Genomic DNA, 26971 nt, shown 5'->3' on the forward strand with positions numbered 1-26971 from the left:
TGTTGGCGAGGCTGGTCTCAAACTCCTGACCTCAGGTGATCTCCTCACCTCGGCCTCCCAAACTGCTGGGATACAGGCATGAGCCACTGCATCCACTCTGGAGCAAGCTTATTAAGTACATGAGTGATAGAGGTGGACATGCTACCCAGTGCCTACCGGAAGGATTTGCCATCAATAGAGAGGATCACATTTGATAACACAAGAGGGGAAACAAAAGGTCTACAGAATAGACAATGAGAATCACTTCATATATTACAAACTTCAATCTGATAAAAATGAGACTTTGACTTCATGTCAACAAAATGCTTCTGCCAAGGTTTTTACAACCCATTTCATCAATGGGATCTAAGTTAAAGTTTTCTTTGCTACAGTAGCTTGTTTTCTTGAGACACACTCAATGTGCTTTTCAGGAGCTCTTTAACTTCACTCAAGGAATTTATTTATCTTGAGGAAAAGAAATTGGTTTACCTCTTGTGCTAAATTATATATATGCTAGCTGTAAACTTAAAAATAGTTATTAGAAAAGATAATATATAATTCATAATTATCTAAAGACAAGAAAAAATACAGGCGGATTGTTTAAAACTTAACAGATGAATTATGTTGACCCTCCTACACTCTAGCATCTCAGTCATCTGGAGGGACCTTGATCACCTTAATATCCCACAGAATGTCATGCTGGTCTGTGACATTGATGGTATTATGCTAATTAAACTCAATAGAGTTATTCAATCATAACTTGATGATGATTAAGGTGCTTATTAATGATTAATATTAATCATTTTTTCAAAAACAATCTTCAAAGATGATTGTACTTTTACCCATTGGATCCCAGACCTATACATTCTAACTATGGGAATACAAACACACACACATGTATACAAATGTATATACACAATACATATATACACAAATGTGCATATGCGTGTTACGTACTAGTGAGGAGTTACGTACTAGTGAGCAATGTAACTGAGCCGACTACAGGCCATTTTATTACACTATCAAGCTAGCTGCTTCTGTATAATGTGCTATCGAATAATTTTGAGGGTTAGACTTATTAATGCATGTTCTTTAACCTAAAATCAGCCCTCTTCTTGGAAGTGATATTGATAGATAAGGGATTCCATGAGTATACACATGGTGCTGTTGACAGAGAAGGTGAACTCATCCCAGCATGTTAATCTATTCATGTGGTACAAAGCATAACTCCTTGATGATGGAAGTGGTACAATATAATGCAATAGCCACCATTTTGCTGGCTGTCCCCACTGAGGAATAATGCCATATTAAAGACTCAGCATTGACCTCCACTTTTGACAGATGGGCAACACAGAAGAATAAGCAGCAGCTCAGCCTTGGTGAGGTGAAGAACATATTGTTGAGCTATGTATCTTCTCCAAAATCTACAGAAGCTCATCAAGCATTTCTTTTTACAATGAGCAGCAAAAATACCACTTCTCGACTTTAAATGGAATAGCTAAACTATAACACAAATCATGGACTCCTCCTAGAAACAAGTAATGTGACAAGCCTCTGAAGTCACTTCCACTTTCTCGTTCAAATATGTCTGATTAAGGCATTCAGAGAATTTGCTATATCTTGTTCAGCAATTTTAGGTGGCATAATCCTATCAATGTCACAGATCACTATGACATTCTATGGGATATTAAGATGATCAAGGTCCCTTCATATGATAGAGATGCTAGACAGTAGGATGGTCATAACATAACTCAACATAGAGTAGGAGCTCATAATTATGAAAATATACTGTTATCCCTGCCAGCAAAGGAAAATTGCTTCTGATTTTCCCCACTGATTGAACTGGGGGAAAAAAAAGGTTGTAGATTAATCGCTACAAGAAGCTGTGTTTACTTGCTCTAGTATAAGTAGCACATCTGGAACTGCAGCTGCAGTTGGCATCATCACTGAATAAGTGTGGGATAATTAGCTTTCCTTTCCCACAACCCATCTGGCTTTGGCACTAGCCAAATGGTAAGTTTAAATATGGATGTAGTAGAAATCAGTACCACTGTATTAGTTAAGTATTTGATGGTGATATCAATCTCAGCAATTTCACAAAAGATAGGTTTATGTTGTGGGTTTATTATCTTTGTTGGAAGAATCAGTGTCAGGACTTTTGTGTAGACAGTCCTACCATTTAGCCTTCATCTCATGGATCACGGGTTCAAATAAAGTATATATGTTTTAACTATATATTCCAAGACTTGAGAAATACAGTAATTACAGGACTTATTTTACCTAGAATTAAGCCAAGACTTCATTATCACCTGACAATTATAAGCTGTCATTCTGACCAGAAAATTACAGTAATGTTTCAGATCTCCAGAGATCAGTGTAAGTTCATAGGTGGCATCTCACAGTTCCAAACCTCTTGGAATTTTATGATTGGGAGATATTGCATACATTTTGTGTAATGTATCCATCAAACCCATTTCACATGCAAAAACACATATAGGCTCAAAATAAAAAGATGGAGGATGATTTGCCATGCAAATGGAGAGCAAAATAATCAAAAAAGACAGGGATTGCAATCCTAGTCTCTGATAAAACAGACTTTAAAACAACAAAGACAAAAAGAGACAAAGAAGGGCATTACATAATGATAAAGAGATCAACGCAACAAGAAAAGCTAACTATCCTAAATATATATGCACCCTATACAGGAGCACCCAGACACATAAAGCAAGTTTTTAATGACCTACAAAAATACTTATACTCCCACACAATGATAGTGGGAGACTCTAACACCCCACTGTCAATAGACAGATCAATGAGACAGGAAATTAACAAGGATATCCAGAACTTGAACTCAGACCTGGACCAAGTGGACTTAGTAGATATCTACAGAACTCTCCACCCCAAATCAACAGAATATACATTCTTCTCAACACCACATCACACTTATTCTAAAATTGACCACATAATGGGAAGGAAAACACTCCTCAGCAACAGAAATCATAAGAAAAAAAAAAAAAAAAAACAGTCTCTCAGACCACAGTGCAAACAGATTAGAACTCAGGATTAAGAAACTCACTCAGAACCACACAACTACATGGAAACTGAACAACCTGCTCCTGAATGACTACTGGATAAATCATGAAATGAAGGCAGAAATAAAGATGTTCTTCCAAACCAATGAGAATGAAGACACAATGTACCAGAATCTCTGGGACACATTTAAAGAGTGTCTAGAGGGAAATTTATAGCATTAAACACCCACATGAGAAGTGAGGAAAGATCTAACACCCTAACGTGATGATTAAAAGAACTAGAGGAACAAGATCAAACAAATTCAAAATCTAGCAGAAGACAAGAAATAACTAAGATCAGAGCAGAACTGAAGGTGATAGAAACACACAAAAAAACTTTTAAAAAATCAATAAATCCAAGAGCTGGTGTTTTGAAAAGATCAACAAAATAGATAGACCTCTAGTCAGACTAATAAAAAAGAAAAGAGAGAAGAATCAAAGAGATGCAATTTTTTCATCACCAATCCCACAGAAATACAAACTACCATCGAAGATTACTACAAACACCTCTATGCAAATAATCCAGTAAATCTAAAAGGATGGATAAATTCCTGGACACTTACAGCCTCCCAAGATTAAACCAAGAAATTGAATCCCTGAGTAGACCAAAAACAAGGTCTGAAATTGAGGCAGCAATTAATATCCTACCAACCAAAAAAAGTCCAGGACCAGACAGGTTCACAGCCGAATTCTACCAGAGGTACAGAGAGGAGCTGGTACCATTTCTTCTGAAACTATTTCAGACAATACAACAAGAGGGAATCCTCCCTACCAACATCATCTTGATACCAAAACCTGGCAGAGACACAACTGAAAAAGAAAATTTCAGGCCAATATCCGTGATGAACCTTGATGTGAATATCCTCAATAAAATACTGACAAACTGAATCTAACAGCACATCAAAAACTTTATCCATCATGATCAAGTTGGCTTCATCTTTGGGATGCAAGGCTTGTTCAAGGTACACAAATCTATAAATGTAATCCATCACATAAACAGAACCAAAGGCAAAAACCACATGATTATCTCAATACAAGCAGAGAAGGCCTTTGACGAAATTCAACAGCTCTTTGTGCTAAAAGCTCTCAACAAAATAGGTATTGATGGAATATATCTCAAAATAGTAATAGCTATTTATGACAAACCCATAAATCAGTATGAGAATATCATACTGAATGGGCAAAAACTGGAAGCATTCCCTTTGAAAACCGGCACAAGACAAGGATGCCCTCTCTTACCACTCTTAATCAACACAGTATTGGAAGTTCTGGCCAGGGCAATCAGGCAAGAAAAAGAAATAAAATGTATTCAAAAGGGAAAAGAGGAAGTCAAATTGTCTGTATTCGCATATGACATGATTGTATATTTAGAAGACCCGATTGTCTCAGCCCCAAAGCTCCTTAAGTTGATAACCAATTTCAGAAAAGCCTCAGTATACAAAATCAGGGTGCAAAAATCACAAGCATTGCTATACACCCATAACAGACTTAAAGAGGGCCAAATCATGAGTGAACTCCCATTCCCAATTGCTACAAAGAGAATAAAATACCTAGGAATACAACTAACAAGGGATGTGAAGGACCTCTTCAAGGAGAACTATAAACCACTGCTGAAGGAAATAAGAGAGGACACAAACAGTTGGAAAAACATTCCATGCTCATAGTTAGGAAGAATCAATATCATGAAAATGGCCATACTGCCCAAAGTAATTTATAGATTCAATGCTATCCCAATCAAGCTAACATTAACTTTCTTCACAGAACTGATTTAAAAACAAAAACAACAAAAAAAAAAAACCTTAAACTTCATATGGAACCAAAAAAGAGCCCATATAGCCAAGATAATCCTAAGCAAAAAAAAAAAAAAAAAAAATGCTACCCAACTTCAAACTATACTACAAGGCTACAGTATTCAAAACAGCATGATACTGGTACCAAAACAGAGATATACACCAATGGAACAGAACAGAGGTCTCAGAAACAAAGCTAACAAAAACAAGCAATGGGGAAAGGATTCCCTATTTAATAAATGGTGTTGGGAAAACTTGCCAGCCATATGCAGAAAGCTGAAACTGGATTCCTTCCTTATACCTTACACAAATATTAACTCCAAAAGGATTAAAGATTCAAATGTAAGACCTAACACCATAAAAATCCTAGAAGAAAACCTAGGCAATACCATTCAGGACACAGGCATAGGCAAGGACTTCATGACTAAACCACCAAAACCAATAGCAACAAAAGCCAAAACAGACAAATTGGATCTAATTAAACTTAAGAGCTCCTGCACAGCAAAATAAATTATCATTAGAGTGAATCAGCAACCAACAGAATGGGAAAAAAATTTTGCAATCTACCCATCTGACAAACAGCTAATATCCAGATCTACAAAGAATTTAAACAAATTTATGACCCCATCAAAAAGTGGGCAAAGGATATGAACAGACACTTTTCAAAAGAAGACATTTATGTGGCCAACAAACATAAATAAAAGCTCCTCATCACTGGTCATTAGAGAAATGCAAATCAAAACCACATTGAGATACCATCTCACACCAGCTAGAATGGCAATCATTAAAAAATCAGCAGATAACAGATGCTGTAGAGGATGTGGAGAAGTAGGAACACTTTTGCACTGTTGGTGGGAGTGTAAACTAGTTCAACCATTGTGGAAGACAGTGTGGCGATTCCTCAAGGATCTAGAACTAGAATTACCATTTGACCCAGCAATCCCATTACTGGGTATATATCCAAAGGATTATATATCATTCTATTACAAAGACACATGCACACATATGTTTATAGTGGCACTGTTCACAATAGCAAAGAGTAGGAACCAACCCAAATGTCCATCAATGATAGACTAGATAAAGAAACCATGGCACATATACACCATGGAATACTATGCAGCCATAAAAAGGATGAGTTCATGTCCTTTGCAGGGACATGGATGAAGCTGGAAACCATCATTCTCAGCAAACTGACACAAGAAGAGAAAACCAAACACTGCATGTTCTCACTCATAAGTGGGAGTTTAACAATGAGAACACATGGACACAGGAAGGGGAACATCATATACTGGGGCCTGTCAGGGAGTGGGGGGCTAGGGGAGGGATAGCAGGGGGTGGTGGGGATTGGGGAGGGATAGCATTAGGAGAAATACCTAATGTAGATGACAGGGTGATGGATGCAGCAAACCACCATTGCATGTATATTCCTATGGGACAAACCTGCAGGTTCTGCACATGTGCCCCAGAACTTGAAGTATAAATTAAAAATACACACACACACACACACACACACACACACACACACACATATATATATATATCCATCTAATGTTCCTCCCTGAGTCTTCAGATTCCTTCCTGTATGGTGCTGGGAAATTTCTTGCACTTTATCTTAGTAACTTTAAAGTTACCTTTCAGTTCCAGGATTCAATGACCCAAGGAATCAGAATATTTAGATGATTCTATGAGGCTTAAAAACACATATTAAATCCTAAATACCTTATAAATTTACCTTTATTGATGAATTTACCTTTATTAATTTTGGCCCAATTGAGCATACTTCCTCACTTTTGGTTTATCATTTTTCAAACATATTCCTACTCATATGCCCAATGACCCTGACAATACAGATGTTGAGGTCTTGTGGCAATTGGTTTAAAGACCTCTCTCTACAAAGCAGGCTTTTTACTTCTTAGAGCTATGTTCATATGTAATTAATGAGGATGCAAAGGCAACAAGAAATCAGGGTGGGTGTGGAAGAGATCATAATTAGGTCCTGAGACAATTACCTGTGGTGTAATAACTGAAGGCTGTAATTCAGAGGAGGGCTGACAGAGGGACAAGGCTGCCTCCCAAACAAGGAGACTTTAGAGGAAGTTGGAGATCAAAGATCCTAACATCAGTCCACCATTTTCCCAAGTAGCTCTGACCCAAATCTCAAGGTCCCACTTATTTCCATCAGTGTCCTTGCTCTAAAATGAGAGATCTGTCAGGACTGAACATTTAACTAGAGCTGCAACTATACAGTGCTCACATTTACGCTTCTAGATATGCAACCTCAGGAGAGGTTCCAATCTCTCACATGTATTCTTAATTATATGATTATGGCTCTTAATTTCTGTATATGCTCTCTGCTGCTTAAATTGATAAATAACTGATTCCATAGTTCTTATATTTTTCTCTATTATTTATAAAATAACTCAGTTCCTCAGCCATTCCAATCAGGTCTTGCCCCTCACCTCTACTTTACCTTATGCTATCAAGCATGATCATGTGAGAAGGAGATTCCAGAACATGCCGTGCATTATGCATGTCCCTTTCATCCTGGTAAACAGGTTACTCCTGAGTTCCAGTCATCCATCTTAAAGATGCATTTCTTAGGGAAGCTCATGGTACAAATGATAATATCAGTCTCGTTCCCAGCAGGAAACTGGAGTATTTACAATACAAAGATCTTGCAGGAAGAACTTGTAGTGGAACTCCAAAGCATAGTGCAGAATGGTGGGGTTGGTAAAAGCTGTTATCATCTGTTAGCTTGAAAGGATAAGAGGAAGGAACAGTCACCAATACCAAGAAGGAAGATGTTGAGAGAAAGGGCTAACTTTACAGCACTTGCGATCAAGGAACACAGACTTCCTGAAGTAAACTTGAAGGGAGGAAGACAGGAGAATAACTGCACTAACCACAACTTCTCATCACCTTGTTGGTGCTCCCCACTGGCCAAGCTCAGCTGGAAGCTAGAGGCCAAGGTGGACCACCGATTTAGTCCATATGGTCAGCTTCCTGGGATAGAAGGCAGGGAAGGAGAAAGTAAAGACAAGATCTGGAGAGGAAAAGAGATGAGGTCTGGCTCACTCCTATTATGGAAATTCTCCTGTGCTCCTATTTCAGCTCTGCTGGCAACTAAAATCATTACTGGTGGCTTCCATGAAATCCTCACACTTCCAGATTCCTTGGAAGAGGACTTTCTGATCTTTCCTTTTGCAGCTCTTCCAGTGTTTGTCTAAGCCTCAAATTCTTTATATTAATTTTCTTTCCACTAATATACCTAAAATGGCTTCCACTTTCCTGACCAAATCAGACTGATCCAAGAACAGCACCTCCCTTAAAAGGAGCACTATAGCCAAAAAGTAAGTGTTCAGAGAGAAACAAATTCAACATATCTTTTTACAGTTCCTCTTATTAGAAAAATGAGAGCTGAACAGAGAAAGAAAGCGTTTTTCTTTTGCTTCCTTGGAGACTCATGGTATTGAATGAAAGCTCATGAGGCATCTGCAACAACATTCAGCCATATGTAAGACTGTAGCATGTTAAGATAAATACATGTAAATATGTGTATTTAACACAGACAGAATAGAGGCTTGTTAAAGCAAAATTTTTATAAAGGAGTGTCACTTTTTTTTCTTTTTTTTGAGATGGAGCCTCACACTGTCGCCAAGGCTGTAGTGCAGTGGCACGATCCCAGCTCACTGCAATCTCCGCCTCCTGGGTTCAAGCAATTCTGCTGCCTCAGCCTCCCGAGTAGCTGGGACTACAGGCGTGTGCCACCACACCCAATTAATTTTTTTTGTTGTTGTATTTTTAGTTGAGACAGGGTTTCAGCATGTTGGCCAGGATGGTCTCAATCTCCTGACCTCAGCCTCCCAAAGTGTTGGGATTACAGGCATGAGCCACCACACCCGGCCAGGAGTGTCACTTTTTAGCCCTTCCTTTCTCTGGGCACCAAAATCTAGACTGCTGCAAGCATACAGGGAAAAACAAAACAAAAGAAACAGAATTGGATCTTCCAGATCTGGAGAGGTTTATTAATTTAAGACAGATGTCAAGTAATGACTGGAATTAATCATCTGTAGGTTACTCTGCAATTACTTGTCATAAATATAGACAACAAATAGGACAAATCTTACATCAACTGTAAAGAACGTTGTGACAACTTTTAAGCCTGTCTCCAGTTCAGTCCATGTTGTTTTTCCTTCTAAACCTGATGACACTTGTTTACCACACACTTCTTTCCTCTTACTGATTGATACTTACGTGTTGTTTTCTCACATAAAGCCTTTTTCTTTCAGGTCCTACGCATGTATTTGCTCCAATAAACTTCATCGATGATTTTCTGGGGGTGAATGATGGCCGTAGCAAACTCTTGAGCACTTACATGCCTAGCATTCCATTAACTACATTAAATACTGAACTCTCACAACTATCTGAGTTAGTTTATTACCTTTTTATTATTTCCGATTTATACATGACAAAATTGAGGCTTAGGGCTCCTGCCTATATCCACAAGTTGGAATAAAAACATAAAAATGCAAGTCTGACTCTTCCTAAAGTCATCGTTCTTTTTTTAAAAAAAGTTTCATCTTGTTTTTAGTTGACCCATCATTCTTGGCCCTTATATTCTGCCCCCTTCTTCCAAAGAAATATGCAACCTATTACTTGGAAACGCTTTTTCTGTTTTCACTTTGAAGTCACACTTCTGTGCTTCTCTCGCCACTGTGAACTGAAAAATCCTGTTTCCTTTGTCTTTTCTGCTATGTTATTCTGTGTCACAGTGAGGGAATAGATGGTATTCCACTCATTTTGTCAGGAAGAATAACTTATTGATAGGAGTAAAAGCTGAGAATAGTTCTCACTTTAGGAAACACTTGGAAGCATTGCTACTTCCTATGTATCATTATGAAACTTCCCTGGAGAAAGAAACTATTTTGTGTCCTCTTTTTCTGGACATTATGGGTTGAGTTTTTTACCATCCAAATCTGTAACCTTTTCATACATGATTAACAGCCATATCGTATTTGATTGGGCCCTGTGAATTCACAGTTAACAATGACAACTGTTGTCTGCTTACGGCTTAAATCATTCAAAAGCCTGCTGCTTCCACCTTAACTTCCTCATTTCTAGAAACTGCTTCTACCCTCAACACTTGCTTTCCAGGAAAGGAACATCTCCACATTCATCTTTTGCTTTTCTCTTATTCACCACAAAGAGTAGTGATGGTCTAAAATAAAGACTATCCAGCTATGAACACACATTTTATTTTAGCAACTAAAAATGTTCTCCACAGGTTATTCCTTTAATCCAAAGATCTTTAAAGTGTTTATAAAAGACAACAAACTAAGCTTTCCTATATTCTCATATATCTTACAACCTGCTCCAAAGCACCTTCTTGCAAGGTTTTAAAACATTCAAGGTGAGCTTTTAATCCCACTGAAAACCAAAGAAAAATAGGCTATACCATCATGCCACTTACTGGCAGAGGTGAAAAGTAAATGTCCTTTGAAGTGTACCTGAAATCTGTTTCAGTAATTGTCTGAAGCCTTCTAAAGATTAAGAGACAAGCTCTTCCTTTCTAGCCAATAGAAGGTCATAGAGCACTACTCTGCCATGTGCCTGTTTTGTCCTTGATTGACAACTTTAAAGGAGTTTTTTATACAGCAGACTTTGACTACAATCTCCTGTAACTGATTCAAAATTCACTACAGGAATCAAAAAATGATGAAAAGTTGAAATTCAGATTTAAATCACCCTAGTTAGCCTTAATTTAAGTTCTTGGTTTTGGTTTAATTCCTTCAGTCTTGGAAGAGAAATTTAGTATACCCTATTTAGGAAAGCCTATTTTCAGAAGGCTGTTCTTGGTGTTTTTCCATGCTATTCCAATGCTGATGAAGCTGTTGTGGATGCGAATGTCTTACCCTGAGGTGGACTGCAAGTCAGGAGAATGAAATGAACACTTAGCCCGTTGGGCACATTTCTCCAGCTTCTTATCTGATCCACTGAATGCTCAGCTTCCTGTCATACATTTTCTAAACACAATGGCCTTAGTTTCATACTTACCTAACAGCATAAATAAATTATGCATGGGAAAATACAACCTTATGCTCAAAGAACTGCTACATATATACTCACTCTCTCTTCCAAAGTAATCCGAAATGAAATTTTCTAAGTAACAAAGTGTACTAGTAATGAATTGAGCAGTTTTATGGCTTATTGGTCATGTTCTTGATAATATCTCTGATCATTTCAAATACCCACACACAAAATGAGTTTTCAGAACAGGAAATAGCATTGAACATTAAGGTAATGGGTTCGAAAACTGAAAGCCAGATTTATATAACAAAAGAGATCATTTCCAATGGATTTAAAAGTCACATTTCATGAAAGGATATTCTTAAAAAATTAACTACAACATCAAGAGTTGCTAATCAATTATGCAAATATTTATCCAACGGTGATTAAAATTTAGATAGCTATTTAATTCAGATGTGTGACTGACAAATTGAAGCTAATTGAAAATATCAAATTTTAAAAGTTAGAGGAAGATCCAAGATGGCTGGTTAGGAGCAGCTCAGGATTGCAGCTCCCAGTGAAAGCGCAGAGGGTGAGTGGACGCCGCATTTCCAGATGGATTTTTATTGCCCACAGACCAGGAGATTCCCAGGCAGAGGAGCCCCATGGGTCACCAGCACAGCTGTTTTGGCCCACGGGTCACCAGTGCGGCTGTTTTGCTGGCGCCCCAGCACGGCGGTTCCCAGTGCAGAGTAAACGGAACTGGGTCCCCTGTTAGCCAGCAAGGGGAGCTCCGGGAAGCTCCAGGAATGCAGAGTCACTCATTCATCTGATTAAAAAAAAAGGAGGGGGGACTGAAACAGGGAGCCAGGCCAGGAGATTCCTGGGCAAAAAAGTGCCACGAATCTCAGCGCCACTGTTTCAGCCGGCACAGTGGGTCACTGCACGGGAAATCACACAGATCCCGGCGCCTTTTCAACAGGCAACCAGAACACCTGGGAGAGAGCTGACCATTCAACTGAAAAAAAAAAAAAGGCTCTGAGGCAGGGAGCCAAGTGATCAGGCCTGGCTGGTCCCACCCCCCCACACACACACACACAAAAACAGCAATTGGAAACGCTCTGGGTTGAGAGTTTCACAGCAAGCACAGCTGAACCCGGGAGAGTCCAGCTCTGTGGGGGAGGGGCATCTGCCATTACTGAGGCACTCCACCACTACGAAGGCGGTCTACCATTGCTGAGGCAACCCACTATTACAGAGAGAGTCCGTCATTACAGAGGTGGGCCACCACTGCTGAGGCAGTTCTAACTACACTCATATAAACAGGACTGCAGGGAAGTTCACACGGCAGCTGGGCAGAGCCCACAGCAACTCAGTGAAGCCTCTGCAGGCAGACAGTGACTAGGCTGCCTCCTTGCTGGGCAGGGCAGCCCTGAAAAAAGAAAAGGCAGCAGCATAGCGGATACTCATAAATAAAGCCCTAACTCCCTGCAACAGAACACCTGGGAAGAAAAAAGGGGTTTATGAGTTCTGCTGCAGCAGACTAAAACGTACCTGCCCAGCAGCTCTGAATGAACAACAGAGCTCACAGCTCAGCACCTGAGCTCCTATAAAGGACAGACTGTCTCCTCAAGCAGCTCCCTGACCCCCATATATCCAAAGAGTCACCTCATAAAGGAGAGCTCAGACTGACATTTGGCGGGTATCCTTCTGGGACAAAGCAGAAGAAGAAACATAGCAACCCTTACTGTTCTGCAGCTGCTGCAGGTGATCTCCAGGCAAGCAGGGCCTGGAGTGGACCTCAGCAGTCCTACAGCAGAGGGGCCTGATTGTTAGAAGGAAAACTAAGAAACAGAAATAACTTCATCATCAACAAACAGGATGTCCACTCAGAGACCCAATCAGAAAGTCAGCAACTACAAAGACGACAGGTGGATAAATCCACAAAGATGGGAAGAAACCAGTGCAAAAAGGATGAAAACACCCGAAACCAGAACACCTCTCCTCCTACAAGGGATCACAACTCCTCACCAGCAAGAGAACAAGACTGGATGGAGAATGAGTGTGATGAAATGACAGAATCAGCCTTCAGAAAGTGGATAATAAGAAACTTCCGTGAGCTAAAAGAACATGTTCTAACCCAATGCAAAGAAACTAAGAACCTTGAAAAAAGATTTGATGAAATGCTAACGAGAATGGACAACTTAGAGAGGAATATAAGTGAATTGATGGAGCTGAAAAACACAACACCAGACCTTCGTGAAGCATGCACAAGTTTCAACAGCCGAATTGACCAAGGAGAAGAAAGGATATCAGAGGTAGAAGATCAACTCAATGAAATAAAACGAGAAGGCAAGATTAGAGAAAACAGGGTAAAAAGGAATGAACAAAGTCAACAAGAAATATAGGACTATGTGAAAAGACCTAATCTACGTTTGATAGGGGTACCTGAATGTGACGAAGAGAATGAATCCAAGCTGGAAAATACTCTTCAGGATATTATCCAGGAAAACTTCCCCAACCTAGCAAGGCAGGCCAATATTCAAGTCCAGGAAATACAGAGAACACCACAAAGATATTCCTCCAGAAGAGCAACCCCAAGGCACATAATCGTCAGATTCACCAGGGTTGAAATGAAGGAGAAAATGCTAAGGGCAGCCAGAGAGAAAGGTCGGGTTACCCACAAAGGGAAGCCCATCAAACTCACAGCAGATCTCTCAGCAGAAACTCAACAAGCCAGAAGAGAGTGGGGGCCAATATTCAACATCCTTAAAGAAAAGAACTTTCAACCCAGAATTTCATATCCAGCCAAACTAAGCTTCATAAGTGAAGGAAAAATAAAATCCTTTGTGAACAAGCAAATACTCAGAGATTTCATCACCACCAGGCCTGCTTTACAAGAGCTCCTGAAAGAGGCACTACACATAGAAAAGAACAACCAGTACCAGCCACTCCAAAAACATACCAAATGGTAAAGAGCAGCAACACAATGAAGAATCTGTATCAACTAATGGGCAAAACAGCCAGCTAGCATCAAAATGGCAGTATCAAATTCACACATAACAATATTAGCTCTAAACATAAATGGACTAAATGCCCCAATCAAAAGACACAGACTGGTAAATTGGATAAAAAGCCAAAACTCATCGGTGTGCTGTATCCAGGAAACCCATCTCACATGCAAGAATACATGAAGGCTCAAAATAAAGGGATAGAGGAAGATTTACCAAGCAAATGGAGAACAAAAAAAAGCAGGAGTGGCAATTCTCATCTCTGATAAAATAGACTTTAAAGCAACAAAGATCAAAAGAGACAAAGAAGGACATTACATAATGTTAAAAGGAACAATGCCACAAGAATAGCTAACGATCCTAAATATATATGCACCTAATACAGGAGCACCTAGATACATAAGGCAAGTTCTTAATGCTTACAAAGAGACTCAGACTCCCACACAACAACAGTAGAAGATGTTAACACTCCATTGTCAATATCAGACTAATCAACGAGACAGAAAATTAACAAGGATATCCAGGACTTGAACTCAGACCTGGACCAAGCAAACCTAATAGACATTTGCATAACTCTCCACCCCAAATCCACAGAATATACATTCTTCTCAGCACCACATCACACTTACTCTAAAATACACCACATAATTGGAAGTAAATCACTCCTCAGCAAATGCAAAAGAATGGAAATCATAACAAACAGTCTCTCAGACCACAATGCAATCAAGTTAGAACTCAGAATTGAGAAACCAACCCAGAACTGCACAGCTTCATGGAAACTGAACAACTGGCTCTTGAATGTTGACTGGATGAACAATGAAGGCAGAAATAAAGATGTTCTTCAAAACCAACGAGAACGAAGACACAACATACCAGAATCTCTGGGACACATTTAAGGCAGTCTCTAGAGGAAAATATATAGCAATAAGTGCCCACATGAGAAGCAAGGAGAGATTGAAAATTGACACCCTATCATCAAAATTGAAAGAGCTAGAGGAGCAAGATCAAAAAAACTCAAAACCTAGCAGAAGACAAGAAATAACTAAGATCAGTGCAGAACTGAAGGAGATGGAGACATAAAAAACCCTTCAAAAAATCAATAAATCCAGGAGCTGGTTTTTTGAAAAGATCAAGAAAATAGACAGACCACTAGCCAGATTAATAAAAAAGAAAAGAGAGAATAACCAAATAGATGCAATAAAAAACGATAAAGGGGATATCACCACAGATTCCACAGAAATTCAAACCATCATCAGAGATTATTACAAACAACTCTATGCACATAAACTAGGAAACCTGGAAGAAATGGATAAATTCCTGGACACTTGCCTCCTCCCAAGCCTAAACCAGGAAGTAGTCGAAATCCTGAATAGACCAATAACAAGGTCTGAAGTTGAGGCAGCAATTAAGAGCCTATCACACAAAAAAAGCCCAGGTCCAGATGGGTTCACAGCCGAATTCTACCAGACATACAAAGAGGAGCTGGTACCATTCCTTCTGAAACTATCCCAAATAATCCAATAAGAGGGAATCCTTCCCAAACCATTTTATGAGACCAACATCATCCTGATACCAAAACCTAGCAGAGACTCAACAAGAAAAGAAAACTACAGGCCAATATCCATGATGAACATAAATGCAGAAATATTCAATAAAATACTGGCAAGCCAACTGCAACAGCACATCAAAAAGCTTATCCACCATGATCAAGTAGGCTTCATCCCAGGGATGCAAGGCTTGTTCAACATACCCAAGTCTATAAATGTAATTCACCACATAAACAGAACCAAAGACAAAAACCACATGATTATCTCAATTGATGCAGAGAAGGCCTTCAACAAAATTCAACAGCCCTTTATGCTAAAAACCCTCAATAAACTAGGTATTGATGGAACATATCTCCACATAAAAGCTATTTGCAGCAAACTAACAGCCAATATCATACTGAATGGGCAAAAACTGGAAGCATTCCCTTTGAAATCTGGCACTAGACAAGGATGCCCTCTCTCACCACTCCTATCCAATATAGTACTGGAAGTTCTAGCCAGAGCAATCAGGCAAGAAAAAGAAATAAAGGGTATTCAATTAGGAAAGGAGGAAGTCAAATTGTCTCTATTTGCAGATGACATGATTGTATATCTAGAAGACCCCATTGTCTCAGCCCAAAATCTCCTGAAACTGATAAGCAACTTCAGCAAAGTCTCAGGATACAAAATCAATGTGAAAAAATCACAAGCATTCCTATACACCAATAACAGACTTAAAGAGAGCCAAATCAAGAATGAACTGCCATTCACAATTGCTACAAATAGACGAAAATACCTAGGAATACAACTAACAAGGAACGTAAAGGACCTCTTCAAGGAGAACTCCAAACCACTGCTCAATGAAATAAGAGAGGACACAAACAGATGGAGAAACATTCCATGTTCATGGTTAGGAAGAATCAATATCGTGAAAATGGCCATACTGCCCAAAGTAATTTACAGATTCAGTGCTATCCCCATCAAGCTACCAAAGACTTTCTTCACAGAACTGGACAAAACCACCTTAAACTTCATATGGAACCAAAAGAGAGCCCACATAGCCAAGTCAATTCTTCGCAAAAAAGAACAAAGTGGGAGATATCACAGTATCGGACATCAAACTATACTACAGGGCTACAGTAATCAAAACAGCATGGTACTGGTACCAAAACAGAGATATAGACCAATGGAACAGAACAGAGGCCTCGGAGGCAACACAACATATCTACAACCATCCCATCTTTGACAAACCTGACAAAAACAAGCAATGGGGAAAGGATTCCTGTTTATTAAGTGATATTGGGAAAACTGGCTAGCCATATGCAGAAAGCAGAAACTGGACCCCTTCCTGACACTTCACACTAAAATTAACTCCAGATGGATTAATGACTTAAACATAAGACCTAACACCATAAAAACCATAGAAGAAAATCTAGGCAAAACCATTCAGGACATAGGCGTAGGCAAGGACTTCATGACCAAAACACCAAAAGCATTGGCAACAAAAGACAAAATAGACAAATGGGACCTAATCAAATTCCACAGCTTCTGCACGGCAAAAGAAACAGTCATTAGAGTGAATCGGCAACCAACAGAATGGGAAAAAATTTTTGCAGCTTACCCATCTGACAAAGGGCTGATATCCAGAATCTACAAAGAACTAAAACAGGTTTACAAGAAAAAAACAAACAAGCCCATTCAAAAGTGAGTGAAGGATATGAACAGATACTTTACAAAAGAAGACATACATGAGGCCAACAAACATGAAAAAATGCTCATCATCACTGTCATTAGAGAAATGCAAATCAAAACTACATTGAGATACCATCTCATGCCAGTTAGAACGGCGATCATTAAAAAATCTGGAGACAACAGATGCTGGAGAGGATGTGGAGAAATAGGAACACTTTTACACTGTTGGTGGGAGTGTAAATTAGTTCAACCATTGTGGAAGACAGTGTGGTGCTTCCTCAAGGACCTAGAAATAGAAATTCCATTTGACCCAGCAATCCCATTACTGGGTATATATCCAAAAAATTATAAATCGTTCTACTATAAGAACACATGCACACGAATGTTCATTGCAGCACAGTTTACAATAGCAAAGACCTGGAACCAACCCAAATGCCCATCGATGATAGACTGGACAGGGAAAATGTGGCACATATACACCATAGAATATTATGCAGCCATCGAAAGCGATGAGTTTGCGTCCTTTGTAGGGAAATGGATGAACCTGGAAACTATCATTCTCAGCAAACCGACACAAGAACACAAAATCAAACACTGCATGTTCTCACTCATAGACGGGTGTTGAACAATGAGAACGCATGGACACAGGGAGGGGAGCACTACACACTGGGGTCTGTTGGGGGGAAATAGGGGAGGGACAGCGGGGGATGGGGAGTTGGGGAGAGATAGCATGGGGAGAAATGCCAGATATAGGTGAAGGGGAGGAAGGCAGCAAATCACACTGCCATGTATGCACCTGTGCAACAATCTTGCATGTTCTTCACATGTACCCCAAAACCTAAAATGCAGTTAAAAAAATATATCTAAAAGTATAGAAAGAAAATAAAGCATTTTCATCATTTCTATCAAAAAGAAAAATTTTAAAAGTTAAACTGGCACAATCCAAATGGTCTAAGAGAATAACTTTATTAAAAATAGAAATACCAAACAATAAATTAGTATTTGAAAGATAAAATTGTGAAAGGCTAATTATCTATCTATAATTTTTTAAGAAAATATGATTCAGTTAGAAATATAGTTAAGTCATATCTTGATAATATGGAAAAGCTAAATAGATCATCCAAATTCATTCATATGTAATTATATATTACATTGTATACTTTCACTTGAATATGGATTTTACTTCTTTTTTTTTTTTGAGACGGGGTTTCGCTCTTGTTACCCAGGCTGGAGTGCAATGGCGCGATCTCGGCTCACTGCAACCTCCGCCTCCTGGGTTCAGGCAATTCTCCTGCCTCAGCCTCCTCAGTAGCTGGGATTACAGGCACACACCACCATGCCCAGCTAATTTTTTGTATTTTTAGTAGAGACGGAGTTTCACCATGTTGACCAGGATGGTCTCCATCTCTTGACCTCGTGATCCACCCGCCTCGGCCTCACAAAGTGCTGGAATTACAGGCGTGAGCGATTTTACTTCTAAGAGTTCACAGTACAATAAAATAATTCATATACTAATATTAGTATCCTTGATAATTCAGATCAGAGCTTGGATAAAGTTTATCTTTGTACCACCCATGTTAATCAAAGTTTACTAAGCAAATTAAAACTACAGCTAAAATTATAGAGGAACGAATGACATTCTAAATGCATTGTCCTAAGTGGTTTATAATTCCATTTATCTAAAGCAATGTACTGAATGCTCAGCATCTTACCCGCATTGTCTCATTTAATTTTCACAATCGCTTTATGAGGGAGACCCAATTAATAGAATCTTCATTTATTGATGAGAAAAATTATGTATAAAAAAGGCTAATTTCCTGCAGACCATTCAGTCAGTAGCTAGTAGAGTTAAAATTTGGAGAGTGCTAGACTCCAAACCTTTGTCAGTATATCATACTCCCTCCTGGTGGGCTGTGAAAGACAAGCCCTGGTAGTGTGGGAATCATGAGGTGTTATTGATGGACCGGCTAAAGGAATCCGTTGGTTGAGTTCTGACTTACTCAAATCATGTTATAGCATTATATGAACTGATAGAGTACCTGCCAAACCTGCTCTCAGTGTAAACAAGCTGTCTTTCCAACAAAAACTTCACTGTACGTGTTGAGCCTGGTTCTAAAGGGTTTAGGATACATCAATGAACAAAACAGTTTAAGTTACTTATCCAGCAGAGGAGAAATGCAATAAACCATTAAAACAATACATAATAATATTATATAGCAACTTAGAAGCTAAAATTGTCATAAAGGGAAAAGGGAAATGATAAAGGGGATAAGAAATTATGTGTGGTAGGTTGCACTTTAAGGCAGCCAGGTTAATATTTTTTTAAAGCACATTTGACAAATGCTTAAGAGATGAGGCCGGGCGCGGTGGCTCAAGCCTGTAATCCCAGCACTTTGGGAGGCCGAGGCGGGTGGATCACGAGGTCAAGAGATCGAGACCATCTTGGTCAACATGGTGAAACCCCGTCTCTACTAATACAAAAAAATTAGCTGGGCACGGTGGCGCGTGCCTGTAATCCCAGCTACTTAGGAGGCTGAGGCAGGAGAATTGCCTGAACCCAGGAGGCGGAGGTTGCGGTGAGCCGAGATCGCGCCATTGCACTCCAGCCTGAGTATCAAGAGCGAAACTCCGTCTCAAAAAAAAAAAAAAAAGAGATGAGACAGTAATGTGAAGATTTCTGGCAAGAGAAAAGCTAGTGCAAAGGCACTGGTGTCAGATCTTGCCTGCCAGTTTAAAGAACAAGGAAGATGATGTGGGTGGGTGGAAGAGTGGGTGGGGCAGGGAGACGAGGAGGAGAGGAGAGCTGGTGATGGTGAGCAACCAGGTCACATAGGGCCTTCCAGGCTCTTCAGGCAGAGGCACAGACTTTAGCTTTTTCTATAAGCAAAGTAAGGAAACACTGAAGAATTTTGAGCAAAGGGTGACCTCGTTTTTAAGACTGCTGTGGATGCTGGGTTGAAAATAGACACAGGGAACAAGTGAAGAAGCAGAGAAGTAGCTGCAAACATCAGTCAATAACTGATGGTGGGTGGGCCCGCAGTGGAGCAGTAGTGAGAAGCAGTCAGGTTCTGCATCAGCTCTGAACGTAGAGTCAACAGGATTTTATAATGGTTGAATGTGCATTCAGAGAGCAAAAGTCAAAGACGACCCCAAGTATTTTGCCTAAGCGAATGAAAGCATGTAGTTGCCAGGCCTTAGATAAAAGCTAGCTTAGGTTTTGTACTTATTCCTTCTAAGAATTCCTCAGAAAAATTGGACCTCTGTCCAATTTATAGTCCAAGGACTGTTTCTTCTCTATAAGTCATAATATTGTTACCTACAGTCTTCTCTAAGAAACAAATTTATTGACATAGATTCTTTCCAGGAATCCCTGTTCTACGCTTCTGCTTATACAGCACTTTGTTGTCTTCTACATGCAGTGAGTGAAAATGAGCTCTCTCTTAACCATGAAAGTTTAAGATCAGCATCAGCATGCAGAAATCACAACCTTACTACTCCAAACAATTGCTAATAATGCTCTTTCACTTGCACCACATCCTCACTTCTGCACACGACAGTGGTTCCGTAACTTTGCAAGAAAATTCCCATTAACATTATTACTTCCAACAACTGAACACCTTATCAATCAGCTAGCTTTTCAGGATTTCCTTCTTTCTTCTTCTCTACTGTTTCCCCCCAGTTGAAACATGTAGGCTTTAATATCATACACAAATCCCACTTCAACTTCGCTTTACTGAGTGAGTCACTACGGTTTGAGCTGTCTGTGTATGTGTGAGTGCTTCTGCCTGCTTGCTGTGGAGTTAACTCTTTCTGCTACTTTGGGGCCATGTTCTTTGACTAAATAGAATATGTTTATGAGAGGGAAGTCTTGCTCTGACCTAATGTCATATATCAACTATCAATAAAAATGATTCTTTCAATTAGTCACACTAGAGAAAAGTATGTTTCTGTGAGGGGTTTTCTTAATTCTTTAGAACAATATTATCAATTAAATTGACAGCTATATTCTCTGATAAACTAACAATTGATTCCAGCCTTTATCTAGAGTGCCTTCTTATATTACTGCAGAGTCTGGAAAACTAAAATCAGTATTTCTCAGACTTCTTTATAACTAAGGCTCTAAAAGCAAGTTACGTTCCTCAATTATAATGTAGTCAAGTAAGATTTAGAGGGCAGAAGTGTGAATGAAGCCATGATTTTGTCTCTTTGGACCATTTTCTGATGGCCAACCAGGTAAACTTGTGAGGTCTTTTTCTGCAGCAGGATTCCACCATCCATTTCCCAGGATCCTAGGAAATAAGGGGCAGTTTCAAAGCAGGAGATTTTTTCTTGACCTTGGCTTTCTGATTTTTGAATCAGAGGTATGGAATGTGTTTTTGAAATTGAACTTAATGTTGCAGGGGCAGCCACAAAGGTGCATAAGAGTTCTCATGGCCTGTCAATTCTGAGGTCTTTCTGGGGACTCCTTCAAAGAACTCATTGTTCCAGCTAGGCCAATGACCCTCTAATGACTGTGAGTACAAAATTGCCCAAATTAAATCCCTGCAACCCTAAAATGGAGCAGTTTCTGTTTTCAGAACTGAATTTGAGTAATACATGCTAACAAAGGGATATGCTCAAGGTTGTTCATTGCATTGTGGTTGGTAAAAGCAAAAGGTTAAGGAGAAAATGCTTAATATTGATAATCAGAGACTAGTTGAATAGAGATCTTACAGCTGTAAAGAGAAAGTTGGGGTTGGTCTTGCTGTCTCAGTGAGGGTTAAGAAAATTCACATATAAGTGAACCATGTGGTTCAAACTCTTGTTCAAGGGTCAACTGTAATTGAATAAATGGTAATTGCAGTTAGACAAATTCAGAGAGTAGAAAATGTCATTTTTGTCAATGCACACAAAGACCACATGTTTGGATATAATAAAAGTGATATACAAGATTCAATCTCCTAATTGTAATACGATGATGTTGGTAACAGCGATAGTAATGATCTAGCTAAAATTATATGCTAGACATAGTGTCCTGCTTGCTGCATCCTTACAAAAAAGCCTGTGTGATACACATCATATATACATGTAGAAAAATTTACATTTAGAGAAGGTAAATAATTGCCTTAGGTCGCACAGCTAGCTGGCAGGTGGCAGCCCAGATTTTGTTGGATAACCAGTTGAAACATTTAATGGTTACTTTATACTATCATCTGTAGAGTAGCCACATTTCTTTTGCTTTCATTTATATGACTTCTCTGTGCTAGAGTGACTTTTTTTTTTTTTTTTTTTTGAGCAGGAGTCTTGCACTGTCGTGCAGGCTGTAGTGCAGGGGCACGATTTCAGCTCACTACAATCTCCGCCTCATGGGTTCAATCAATTCTCCTGCCTCAGCCTCCTGAGTAGCTGGGACAATAGGCATGTGCCACCACGCCCAGCAAATTCTTCAGTATTTTTTAGTAGAGACAGGGTTTCACCATGTTGGCCAGGATGGTCTCGATCTCCTGACCTCGTGATCTACCTGCCCCTGCCTCCCCAAGTGGTGGGATTACAGGCGTGAGCCACTGCACCTGGCGGAGATGCTTTTCTAGGAGTGAAAATGTTTTCATCCCCATCTTTTGTCAGGTAAAAAGCCAGATTATATAAAAGTTCATCATAAATATACTTTTTATACCTGGAACTTAGATCATAAATTGCATCCATCTGGAAGAACAAAAGGACGGTGCAGAATAGAGACATTGTCTGCTACTCCTTTGGTGAGGCAGTACGCTGAGCCATTGCAGGAACGGCACTCCTACTTGGGACACTGTCAGGGAAGAAAATATAATCTAGAGCCAACATTCTTGGCAAGAGTGCATCAAGTGAGAAGTTCCTGGGCTTCTGGCTATTCTGCAGTTTCAACTGAGATAGAATATGGATATTTCTTCCATTTCTGTTCATGGATGATGTAAGTCTTCACCTACTTAAAACACAGTTTACATATAGGATACTTTCTCTGCCTTTTAAGATCCTGGAAACTCCCACATATGACAACTGTAAAACTTGGCTAAGGGAGTTACCCACCTCCTCTCTTATCCCCCATGCACAGACACACATAACCCATGGAACTCTGAGAAGTCAACTCATTAAAGTTTGCACTGAATAGTACTTCTGACTAGCAACTGACTCAGCAGTCATCAGAAAAATGTGGCAACTTTCATCGAAAACACTTGCTCAAAATTAAAGCTGAACCTCACTAGATATGGTGTTTCAGAAGACAGTTACCTTGTTATTGGCATCGTACCCTCTTGAAGTTTTTCAGAATTGCAAGTAGGAGAAAGCAACAAGAGCTGTATCTGGGAAAATTCTGCCTCACTGCAGGGATCAGTCCTATGCAGGCATTTGTTTGGCAAGCTGGATGAATGTTTCTGGGGCACGAAAGTCTTGTTTGCAGGTCCCTTAATATGAAATTGATCCATTAAATTCTTGCTTAGTTTTCAGGATTTCTTCAATAATCAACACGAAATGTGTAAATAAAAAGAAATTCATTACTAATTATTTCTCCTCTCAGAGATTGGATGAACAAAGTGATAAGCCTTTGTAAATGAGGAAGAAACTGATTCCCTCCACAGGATTCCATCTCTCCCTTAAACCCAAAGAAAGTTAGTAAATGCTGGGTTTTTTTTCTTTCTTTCTTTCTTTCTTTCTTCAGAGAAAGCGCCGAGTATTTTCTATGGACATTTATTTTTCTTTTGCATTTGAATCTGTCAGATCTACAAAAAGCTAAAAGCAGCAGCAAATGGAATGACAGCAGATGGTGAAATGGGAAAATGTGGTCACTCCCAGTGTGTAGTCAAATTGATCTTCACTATGTCAATTACGCTGCATTATTGCTTTACAGAAAGTGTGACAAGCTATTAATATTTCATAGAGATCAGAAGAAGCACTTAAGTGGTAGTCCCGAAGAAACAACTGACTTTATTTCTATGACATAGCTCTAAAATATTTTAAAAAGTGAACTGTGCAACCCTGTTTTCGGTTTATTCAATAAAAAAGCCCAAACATTTTTTACTCAAAAATTTACCCTTTAAGGTTAGAAACTTTAGAACTGCCCACTATATGTCCTCTTAAGTTATGCCCTATGCTGCTTTTATGAAAGGAAATTGATGATAGATTGGAAATTAAAGATTTTATCTCTAATACTTTGTATAGTTAAGTGTTAAGTATAAAATCCCTGAAAAGGGTTGGTTCTCGTTCAGGCACAAGATTCAGATTCAAGGCTTAAGAATGGGATTTGCTCACTCTGGGCAGAAAATTCTTCATTGCCAAATAGTCTTAGTGCTACTTGTTCATACACTTGTTCTTAGCAACATCTAAAAGGATAAATCACATTTTAAAAAGAAAAAAAAGTTTAAGCCAAAACCAATCCCAATCAGACTATTTCCTTATATAGTTTTTATACTTTACTACAATTACAAACAGGATGCATATGATTATATAAACACATATATATGTGAATATGTACATATATATACACATATCACATATAGAAGTCCCTTTAGTTACCGTATTAGTGTGGATAACATCACTTTTCACATAGCTCATAACCTGCCTGATCATGTGAAATGGGCAAAGCCATTCAGAATATCTCACTAGAGCTGGGTGCAGTGGTTCACACCTGTAATCCCAGCACTTCGGGAGGCTAAGGCAGGTAAGATTGCTTGAGACCAGAGTTTGAGATGAGCCTGGGTGATATGGTTTGTCTCTGTGTTTCCATCCAAATCCAAATTTCATCTCAAATTGCAATCCCCATATGTACAGGGAGGGACCTGGTGGGAGGTGATTAGATCGTGGGGGTGGTTTTCCCCATGCTGTTCTTGGGATAGTGAGTCCTAATGACAGCTGACGGTTTTAAAGTGTAATACTTCCTCGCTCTTTCTCCTGCTGTCTTGTGAAAAAGGCGCCTGCTTCCCCTTCACCTTCTGCTATGACTGTAAGTTTTCTGAAGCCTTCCCAGCCATATGGAACTGTGAGTCAATTAACCTCCTTTGTTTATGTTACCTGGTCTCAGGTAGTATCTTTACAGCAGTGTGAAAATGGGCTAATACACTGGGCAACATAATGAAACTCTGTGTCTACAACAAAATTAGCTAGGTATGCTGGCCTGCGCTTGTAGTCACAGCTACTCAGGAGGCTGAGGTGGGAGGATCACCTGAAACCAGGAGGTTTAAGCTGCAGTGAGCTTAGCAATGATCATGCCATTACATTCCAGCCTGGATGACTGAGAAGAGTCTCAGTCCCCTGAACCCTCAAGAAAAAAAAATATCTTACTAGGGAAAATGAAAATGGGAATGGAAATACAAGTGACTGAAGGCCTAATAAGAAATACATGAGCCTCTGCTGCTGAAGTCCCCATACTGTAGGAAAAACTGGCTTCTTGTCACATGACCAGGAAAGATTAGGCTTGCAGACACTTTAAAGTGTGAGGAAGAATGGAATTTATTGGACAAAAAGCAAAAAAGCTCAGCAAAGCTAGAGGGGTTCCTGTTAACAGCCCCTCGTCTCACAGATTGGATCCCAGGTTACCACATGGGAACAGGAGAGGCCAGGCTTCTCCCCACTGAGCATGAACTTCCTGAGGCCCCGTCCCATCCTCCCAGGGCTCAGGTGGGCATTAACCAAAAAGAATCAGTTGGGTAGGAGAAGGGCAGGCTTCATCTGGTAGCAGTCTCCAACCTTCAAGCCGTTTTAGGCTTAAAGGTGGGGTTTTGCCAGGCATGGAGGGGCCTTGGCTGCCTCCTGGCTCTATCACCCAAAGGCGGCCAAATTCCTCTACTCCTGTCTTGAGCCTGTCCACCCATTCTAGACAAACCCTGCCATCCTCCCTACAAATTCCATGTTTTACTGAAGTTAATCATTTTGTTGCTTACAAACAAAATTCCTCAACAGACCCATGTAAACATACATATGGATATATGTACCCATGTATTATATAGGGCTATCATTACAGAATAGTTGTGAAGCTAAGTAGAGTCCCTTCTTACTGGAGAAATGATAAAACGTTTAGCCATAAGTAGCCAAGTGAGATTCAGGAAATAATAGGTATTAAGCTGTGAATAAATATTTTAATCTTTTTGAGACTCAATTTTCTGATCTGGAAAATGAGCATAGCAATACCTATTTCAAAGATTTGTTATCAGAATTGTTATGGACTAAATATGTCCCTCAAAACTCATATGCTGAAGCCCTAACTCCCAATGTGATGGTAGTTTGGAGATGGAGACTTTGACAGGCAGTTAAGTCAAAATGAGGTCCTAAGAGTAGGACCCCCATAATGAGATTCATGTCCTTAAAAGAAGAAGAGAGACAAGTGTTCTCTCTCTCTTCTCCCTCTGCCTCCACCATGGAAGGACACGATCAGAAGGCAGCCATCTCCAGGTCAGTAAGAGCCCCCACAGGAGACCATAGTAGTTGGCACCTTGATCTTCAACTTCCAGAATCCAAAACTGTGAGAAATAGATTCCTGTTGGCTGATTTACTTGCTCTTGGATATTTTGTTGACAGTCCAAGCTGACCAAGACAGGATTCCACGTGACAAGACAGCAGATTCTCCCTTCATCCTGGGGCCTCTTGCCTTGTCATCACTTCTTGCAACATCACTGCTCTGTGTGTCTTTATCTGGTCAACATTACATGCCAGGCTGTAGCAATGGTCACTCTCTCATACAAGAATTTGACACTCTATTTGTTAACAGTTAAGATGTAAAAAATAATTGTTAAGTTGTTTCATTAAATTATGTTTTGATAGCTTTACCCAGTTCACTTCCTATAAGTCACCTCATATGCATCAAATGCTAATATTCCATAAATGTAATCTATACAAAATTGTTTGCCACAATTGTTCAGAATATTGTGCAGCAATGCAAACTGTTTAGTTTT

The sequence above is a fragment of the Aotus nancymaae genome, unplaced genomic scaffold (assembly GCF_030222135.1).
Source record: "Aotus nancymaae isolate 86718 unplaced genomic scaffold, 86718_ANA_hifiasm-v0.15.2.pri h1tg000033l, whole genome shotgun sequence".
NCBI lineage: Eukaryota > Metazoa > Chordata > Mammalia > Primates > Aotidae > Aotus > Aotus nancymaae.